Below are 9,698 nucleotides of genomic sequence, written 5' to 3' on the forward strand. Positions count from 1 at the left end.
TCTATAATCTACTAGTGTCCCTACAAAAGTGATTCTCTATAAAACATAGTAACAAAAGCACCCCTAGTGGTCAGAACGCCCTATGAGGATTCCTAAATACGTGAACATTACATATTAGTACGGGTATGGGATCCATTATCCGGAAACCCATTATCCAGAAAGTTCTAAATTATCTGCCATAGACTCCATTTTTATCCAAATAATCCACATTTTTCTCTGTAATAATAAAACAGTTGATCCCAACTAAGATATAATTAATCCTTATTGGAAGCAAAACCAGCCTGTTGGGTTTATTTAATGTTTACATGATTTTCTATTAAGGTATGAAGATCTGAATTACAAAAAGATCCCTTATCCAGAAAACCCTAGGTCCCGAGCATTCTGGATAACAGGTCCCATGTCTGTACCTTAAGTTGATTAATCAGGGCAACTAGATATAAAAATACACAGTTAGGTTAACACTGAAATGGATAAAATGCAAGGAAACCAACACTATATATCCGCGACCAAACCATGAAATGAAAGTATTAAGCCAAGGCGTGTGGGAAGATCGCATTGTGCTGAACAATAATGCTCTTTCCCACAATTAGCCTGACAATAGTTGGCCTATTAGCTGCGCAAGTGTTTATGTATAATCACTCTCATGCTGACAAATGTTTTGTGTCGGCGCTCGCACAATGTTTACCTGTGTTTCCGTATTTCATTAAGCTCCGTTTCCTGCGGTGACACAACATGAATTAATTCCTTGTATCGAGTTCTGCAGCTAATAGTGTTTTGTTGAGCTATATGCACGTATGGGATCCGTTATCCGGAAACCCGTTTTCTGGAAAGCATCGAATTATCTGAAGACCATCTCCCATAGACTCCATTATATCCAAATAATCCAAACTTTTAAAAATGATTTCCATTTTCTCTGTAATAATAAAACAGTAGCTTGTACTTGATCCCAACTAAGATATAATTAATCCTTATTGGAAGCAAAACCAGTCTATTGGGTTTATTTAATGTTTACATGATTTTCTAGTAGACTGAAGGTATGAAGATCCAATTTTGGATAGCAGGTCCCATACCTGTACTGAAATGGGCTTACACCTTTTGGTCAACAATATTGTTTTAAAATGTAGGTCCCCTGTGGACTCTTTGAAAATTGTATACGATATTAAGATCAGTGGCACTAAAGTCATAATTATAAATGGAAGGAAAACACTAGGGCAATGGTTGTTGGATTTTTCAAGTTCCTAATTCCCTTTGGGAACCTTTGGGCAGGGTCTCCTTACCTAATAACAAATATAGGAAAACATTTGTGTCAGTAATTTAGGATATAAATCTATGGCATCAAATATGTTTCCATCCTATAGCTTACCTAATCTACCTTCTAGCTGGGTTTTCAGGTTTCTAGAACAAATAGACATTCTTCCCAAATATTACCCTAACTGTCCATCAGTCTGAGCCTCTCAGGCACTACTCCAAGTCTCCCCAGGGGTTCCAGTCCAACAGCTTTGGAACCACTGAGCTAGGGTCTAAGGGCAGTGATCCCCAACTAGTGGCTCAATAGCAACAAGTTGCTCACCGACCCATTGGGTGTTGCCCTCGGTGGCCTCAAAGCAGGTGCTTATTTTTGAATTCAAGGCTTGGAGGCAAGTTTAGTTGCATAAGAAGCATTTGTTCTGTCAAACAAACAGAGCCTCCTGTATGTTACCAGTCCACAAAAGGTCTACTAGATAGCCAACCATAGCCCATATATGTCACTCAAAGAACTTTTTGCAGGCTTATGTTGCTCTTCACCCTTTTTGTTACATTTGAATGTGACTCCCAGGTACAAAAGGTTGGGGACCCCAGGTCTAAAGAATTAGCTTTTTTAGATCAAGTCCTGCTTGGAGGTCCAACCCTAGGTCTGAGACCCCCTTAGCTAATAACAAGCTTACAAATTTTGCCAAACACTAGGGTAACCTCCATAGTACCAAGAATATCGAGGACAACATATATTTGTTTATCCCATATCTCACCCCGAAATGACCTTGTATATCATCACCCATATGATCTTTTGGGTGTATCCAGGAGAAAAATAGGGATTCTCCACTAATCTCATCCTAACTGACCTTCACGCCAAGCCCTCTTTACCATTGCTCCAGGTTTCCCATACAATTTTTTAACTAATTGTCCACTGATCTCTATAATAGAACATTTCTAAACTGCACCCTAAAATCGCCACTTTAAGCATCGTGGTTTAACTTACCAAAAATAAAAATAATTTTTGTACGCATTTAAGGGTGATGGCACATTGGATAGGGATGGTGTTTTGCTGCCCAGTTCCTATAACTGAAAGCCATTCATCATCCTGGTGAGATAAGGCAGCTGAGTCTATCTTGGGCTTTAATTGGGTGACTTTTGCCTAAAGACAACTAGATCTATCCCAAAGTTATCCCAAGATATACATTGGCCTATACTTATGTTGCCTGTATCTGAAAACACATTTTTTGACCCAAGGAGAACATTATATTTTTGTTTTATTTATTTATAGTTTGTTTGAGGCAGACATGAACAGAATGACAAATCCCTGAACCAACTAGTCTGCTGGATATTTAAATATAACCCAACGTAATCAAGCCAGACTCTCAAGCTGAGCCCTCCTGCCTTTGTCAGATCTGATATTCCTCAGCACTGAATCGAGCAAGAACGGCTGGGGGTTTTTTTTCCCTTTCTTTGAGTTAAATGTTTAATGTTTGTTTTCTGCAGAAAAAGGACTTTGCACTAAGAAGAGCGGAACAAATGGTCACATTATTTGCAGCCATTTAGCAAGTGAAAGAATGCGACGTGACATGCAGAGGACGTTAGGACACTCTATAAACCGCCACGGATGCATTTTAAAGCTTTTAGTGGGAGCCTGACGCACAGAAAAAAAAATGTGAATATAAAATTGGACGCGTCGGAGATGCCAGTCTCTGTTTCTCTACTTGAAAATGGATTTTGTTTACATTATGTTCTAAACTGCTATTTATTTCCGTGTGTTTTCATGTTGCACTGACCGACATGCTGTATGCTCTGTATGTATTATTTTGAAGGAAATGTCAAATGGAATTAGATTAAATTATAAATTATAAATGTTTTTTTTTCTAAATGTTTGCTCTGATATCATTTTATGTTATTTATTCATTCTGAATGAAATTATTGGTTTGAGTCCTTTACAAGGCAGGGATTGTAGAATCCAGGATTTGATGTTTCTAATGTTATTATTATTATTATTATTATTATTATTAACATGTATTTATATAGCGCCAACATATTGCGTAGCACTGTAAAGTAAATGTGATTATACAACTAAATCACATGAATTATATACATAGAAAATATGGAGTAACAAACATCACAATCAATACAGGTACAAAAAGGTGAGGAAGGCCCTATGCATAGGCATACAGTCTAAAGGGAAGGGAGTAATACACAAGGTGTGGGAGTGGGCAAGATCGAATTAAGTGGGTGAGAAATGTGGTATTGTATGTGGTGTGAGGGTAGGCTTCTCGAAAGAAGTGCGTTTTCAGAGATTTCTTGAAAGCAGATACGTTGGGAGAAAGTCGGACAGACTGTGGGAGAGAGTTCCAGAGGAGGGGTGCAGCCCTTACAAAGTCTTGACGGGGAGCATGTGAGGAGCTAAAGAGAGAAGAGTTGAGTAGCAGGTCAGTAGAGGAGAGTAGTAGGCAGTTGGGTGAGTATATAGAGATGAGTTCAGAGATGTAGGGAGGGGCAGAGTTATGAAGTGCTTTGAAAGTCAGTGTCATTAATTTGAATTTGAGTCTAAAAGGTAACGGAAGCCAGTGCAGGGATTGACAGAATGGTGAGGCAGAGGAGGAGCGGTTGCTGAGTTTTATGAGCCTCGTGGCAGTGTTCATTATGGACTGGAGGGCTGACAGTCTCTGGAGGGGAAGGCCAATTAAAAGAGAGTTACAGTAGTCTAGACGCGATATGATGAGAGAGTGAATAAGAAATTTGGCAAATGTTCCACGGATTCTACATTTCCAGGTTTTGTTTTGATCTATGCCACGCTGCATATAATCTGGCAATGTCCTGCATGGGTATATCAAAGGGTTAAACAGGCATAATATTTTGTTAGAGAAGGTGTGATGTTTATTTATACCAATGAATCTCAACCAGTGGCTCACAAGCAACATGTTGCTCCCCAACCCCTTGGCTGTTGTTCCCAGTGGCCTCAGAAGAGGTGCTTATTTTTGAATTCCTGACTTGGAGGCAAGTTTTGGTTTTATAAAACTGCCAGTGCACATAGGGGAAAGCAAGTAGCCAATCCCAGCCCTTATTTAGCACCCTCAGAAACTGTTGCTCCCCAAATCTTTTTACAATTGAATGTGGCTCACAGATTGGAGGACCCCTGATTTATACTATAAGGCACATTTATAGGTAGAGTTGGTGGTATATCGATGGTTTATCAAGAAATGCATCAAAACAGGGGGCTTATTTGAAAGGGGGTAAACAATATATAAAAACATTGCTGTAACAGTACAGGGGTCCCCTAAATAACAAATCCACATGCAGCCACTGCTCTTCAAGCTGGACCACCATAACTAATTAAGTTTGGGAAACTCTGCTCTAAGAACAAGGAAAGGAGGGCATTAAATATAGCAATTAAACTTCATTTCTCCCCCTTTAATGGCTATGGCATAATTAGTCATTTGGGGAGTTTTATCGCCCCCTTTCTCGCCTTTTAAAACCAGAAACACCCCAAATCAGCCCCTTGTTGCTGGAAATGAGAATCATGTGCACATGCCAGAATGGCAATGCTTATTTGACAAAGAGAATTACTTTAAAATTTACAGAACTGATTTTTTCGTTCCGGGGGAAGGGGGTGCATTTTCGAGAGGGTTAAAAACTACTGCATGTAAAATACCTGAAATATCTGGGTGTGAATATTTAAATCCTTGCTGTACATATTAGGTATAATGATCACTATAGTTGACAACAACCAAATTATCCTCATTAACACAAGCCTTAGAACAGGGGTCCCCAACCTTTTCTATCCACATTGAGCCACTTTCAAAAAAAGTGGAGCAACACGAGCATTGAAAAAGTTCCTGGGGGGGCCAAATAAGGCTGTGGTTGGCTATTGGTAGTCCATATGTGGACTGGCAGACTACAGGAGACAATGTTTGGCAGTGCACCTGGTTTTTATACAACCAAATCTTGCCTCCAAGCCTGAAATTCAAAAATAAGCACCTGCTTTGAGGCCAGGGCTGGAACTAGGGGTAGAAGGAGTCGGCACATGCCTAGGGCACAAAGCTGGGGGGATGCCAGGCACATACTTTCTTTGCTGCCTACCCCATGTCAGGTCCACTCTCTATCCGTCCATTTGCGCTTGTGCTGAATTGCGTGTCCCCACGAGCAGTAGTTCGCACATGCACGCGAGTGTCAATTCGCTCATGTGCGCAAACGTCAATTTGAACACGTGCGCACTTCAAGCTGGCACCGCGACCGGCCAGGTTGCCTAGGGTGCCTGGCCGGCCTGAATCTGTTTGAGGCCATTGGGTTGGAGAGCAACATGTTGCTCACGAGCCACTGATTGGGGACTACTGCCTTAGAGGATTCTGCATATGTCCCTCCATAATGTCACTCTTTTCCTTCTGGTATATCCTTATATAGCCTTTTAACATGGAATAGGACAATTATAAAACAGGGACAGATCTTGGGAACAGTCAATCACAAAGCTGCCCTTCCCAATGCAAGTAGCCCCTGGCTGATAGTTCCTGATATAGAAGGACAGGTATTAAACCAAAGATAGTGTTATTACATATAGCAGCTTAATTCAGGCCCATAAGCAGCACACACTTTCACAGATGATGGTTCCATTGGGGTCCTGAATTATGTCAGAATTTATTGTATGATTGCAAAACAATGAGTCTTTAGGAAAATTTGGGGGCCCCAAGAAGAAAGCGCATGGCCCGATATTATCTGTTTTACACAACTGACGCCATTTCTGCTGCTCTGCTGCCAAGAGGGTTAAACAAGCAGATACATAAAGTGTAACGATGCATGAAGGAACCTGGGTCTGAGAGCAGAGCTGTAACTACATGCGGTTCTTCTCGCTTTGCTTCCCATAGTGCGATACAGAATGAGCAGAGAAGTCTGATGTTGTTACCAGCAGGAGTCTGGCTGCAAATAAAGCTCAGGTGATTCACAGGCTGCCTTTTATGATCTCCACTGTCTATTCTTTTATTTTAGGCAACCTCGGTGATGCCCTTACTCACTGGGGGAGGAGATAAGGGGAACGTGAAAGGTCACTGCTCTGCTTGTGCAAGAGATTCTGTCTCCCCATTTTTTCCCCACTTTTTCCAATTAAAAGATTTACTTTTACCTGTGAAAATGATTTAAAGTTGTGACATTTTCAAAATGCAATTTCCATTATTTTCCATCTGAATACGTTACTACCCCGTTTTCTGTGCCAATGTGATTAAGGTGAACATTTATTGGCCAAACAGGTGGATAGCCTATGAGTTTCCTTATAGGAACAATAACGTCGAAAAAGGAACATTTTTATTAAAGTAATTCGCTTATAACATACTGTTCCCCTGCACTGGCAAAAATGTTGTGTTTGCTTTAGAAACACTACTATAGTTTACATAAATAAGCTGCTGTGTAGCCATGGGGCAGCCATTCAATGAGAAAAATGACAAAAGGCTCAGGGTAGATAACAGATAAGCTCTGTAGTATACAATGTGAACTTTTCTTTTATTGATTATGTATCCTGTGCCTTATTTCTTTTTTTTAAACTGAATGGCTGCCCCCATGGCTACACAGCAGCTTGTTTATATAAACTATAGTAGTACTTATCTGTTATCTACTGTGTATCCTGTGCTTGAATGGCTGCCCCCATGGCTACACAGCAGCTTGTTTATATAAACTATAGTAGTACTTATCTGTTATCTACTGTGTATCCTGTGCTTGAATGGCTGCCCCCATGGCTACACAGCAGCTTGTTTATATAAACTATAGTAGTACTTATCTGTTATCTACTGTGGATCCTGTGCTTGAATGGCTGCCCCCATGGCTACACAGCAGCTTGTTTATATAAACTATAGTAGTACTTATCTGTTATCTACTGTGTATCCTGTGCTTCAATGGCTGCCCCCATGGCTACACAGCAGCTTGTTTATATAAACTATAGTAGTACTTATCTGTTATCTACTGTGTATCCTGTGCTTCAATGGCTGCCCCCATGGCTACACAACAGCTTGTTTATATAAACTATAGTAGTACTTATCTGTTATCTACTGTGTATCCTGTGCTTCAATGGCTGCCCCCATGGCTACACAACAGCTTGTTTATATAAACTATAGTAGTACTTATCTGTTATCTACTGTGTATCCTGTGCTTCAATGGCTGCCCCCATGGCTAGACAACAGCTTGTAGCCTGTCTGAAGCAAAACATCAGTTTTGCCAGTTCAGAACAACAGTTTATCATATTTTAATTACTTTAAAATATTTGGATACGATGGATTGTCGACCTGAAAAGTCTTGACAAAACAGTGCAATAAATCGTATCATACAATTTTTTCGAATTTAATGCTCTAATTGTACGAGTTGTTGCCCGAAAACCTATACTTTTTTGATTGTCATACGAAAACCTGCGCAGATCACGATGTCAAGAAACATCTTTAAATTATAAAAAGGAGATCTGTCATTGACTTCTACATCACCTCGACAGGTTTAAGATGGAATATTTTCAGATTCAGATTTTTGGGTATAATACATTTCTAAAAAATTTTGTTTTACCCTTTAAAAAAATCAAGGGTTAATAAATCGTCCCCTTAATATAGTCCCTCGGGTTCTCCACAATTACCTGACTACTACACATGGGTCACTGTCACTACTAAACTCCTCATTGGGCCTGGACTCACTAACCTGACTAATAAGCTGGCCATAGATGTTGAGAATTTTATAAGATCCGATCGTCATCGTGAGACCACGATTATCTCAGAACGATCATACAAATTGTCCATCAACTAAAAAGACCAATTTGCCAGGAAAACAAAGGGGGGCTGCCTGCTTGGCCCTGAAAACATAGAGAGATTGCACTGGGACCGACAAAGATTTTTTAACCTGGCCGATCTATTTTCTGACAGATGTCGGCCAAAAAATCATAAGATGTTCGATCGTTCAAATCCCACTAACCGCACGATAATTCCGAAGGATTGGTTGGACTTCGCTAAAATCGGTCGTCTATGGGGACCTTAGCCCTCTCACCTAAGGTGGCGTCCATGACTTCTAATCCAGCTGATAGACTGGGGTTGAACACAAGCACTTGTTTATCCTATAGAGTCACCATGGTACTTTATTTTTATCTTTTAGCACTTTTTCTAATTTGGTGCAATAGCAAATGCATTGATCTAGTGGGGAGAGGTGTGGCTTTTCTGCATCTTCTCACTCTGAAACCTCACCTTGATGAGGGGGCATATATTGTTGGGACCCTTTCAGAGATCCATCTGTGTTCCTAACCCCTTATTTATATGGAGGCTGAGTGCCATAGTGAAATTCGGAAATTCGCTGTGAATCCATGGCTGCGAATTAATACGCTCATCATTTTTTTTTAAGTCATGGCACCCGTTGCACACTTTTGTATTTGCACTTGCACTTTATGACACTTGGTGAAGAAGCACCTCAGACTTCCATGCCATGACCATATTATTGTATAACGTATATACTCGAGTATAAGCCGAGTGTGGCTAGCCACCGAGAAGAAAGAAAGTTGTGTTCTGGCAGAGATGCTTCAATCTCATTATCTTTCTATACAAACAGTTCTTTGTGGGATTGCGTTAGATGTTTCTGGAAGAGAATGAAAGGTGCCGGGATTATTATTTGCTTTTTGAAGACCTCTTTATGTGCTACCAAGGAGGAGTGTAAATGTACTTTTATAAAGGGAAAATCGTTCAGTCCCTGACGTAAATATAACCTTTCTCTGAAAACATTTTGGCGAGAGAACGGCTGCACATTTAATAAAAGTCAATAATGTTTCATTCTTTCTTTTAATTGTTGAAGCACAGTAGGACTTCTCTGAGTCCCAGTAACACACTTGCACAGACATACAATAACTCTTACAAATAGAAACGAGAAGAGAATTCCAATATGAATGGGGGAAAATCTCGGTTATTCTGTTAACTAAACTACAAAACCCGTCAAAGGCGACAATAATTCAGCTTTAGGGCCTTTCAAATGAATGATGCCATTGTCATGGCCTTTGCTGGGAAGAGATATCATGGCTAAAACGATCTCTTTCAATTTACATTGCTCCCATTGTTTTTCATTTGTATTTGGAATCACGGGTTTGACTGCTCTTTGCCGGGGGTAATAGAAAAGCAAAAAACGTCAGCACGGAAAGCTACAGAGGCCTCCCAATCTGTTCGTTGTTTCACTCGCCCCAGTCCATTTTCCGGGCAATCTCAGAGCCCCTGATGCGAATCATTTTAAAATACTTTTTTATTTCCCTCGACTTCTGATCGATGGGCTCGTAAATCCTGAGAATGATTTGCCAAAAGCTATAGAGAAGGAATAAATAAATGCAATTACTTTTCTTTCAGCGGTAATGACTTCGCGCGGCTCACATCTAAAACTATAAAGACGGATTTTTCTTTCAGGCTATTTTTGTCTTCTTTCAAAAATCAAAGGTTTGCGCTTTTGCTACATTGAAAATTATTCAG

Source organism: Xenopus laevis, chromosome 5L (assembly GCF_017654675.1).
Source record: "Xenopus laevis strain J_2021 chromosome 5L, Xenopus_laevis_v10.1, whole genome shotgun sequence".
NCBI lineage: Eukaryota > Metazoa > Chordata > Amphibia > Anura > Pipidae > Xenopus > Xenopus laevis.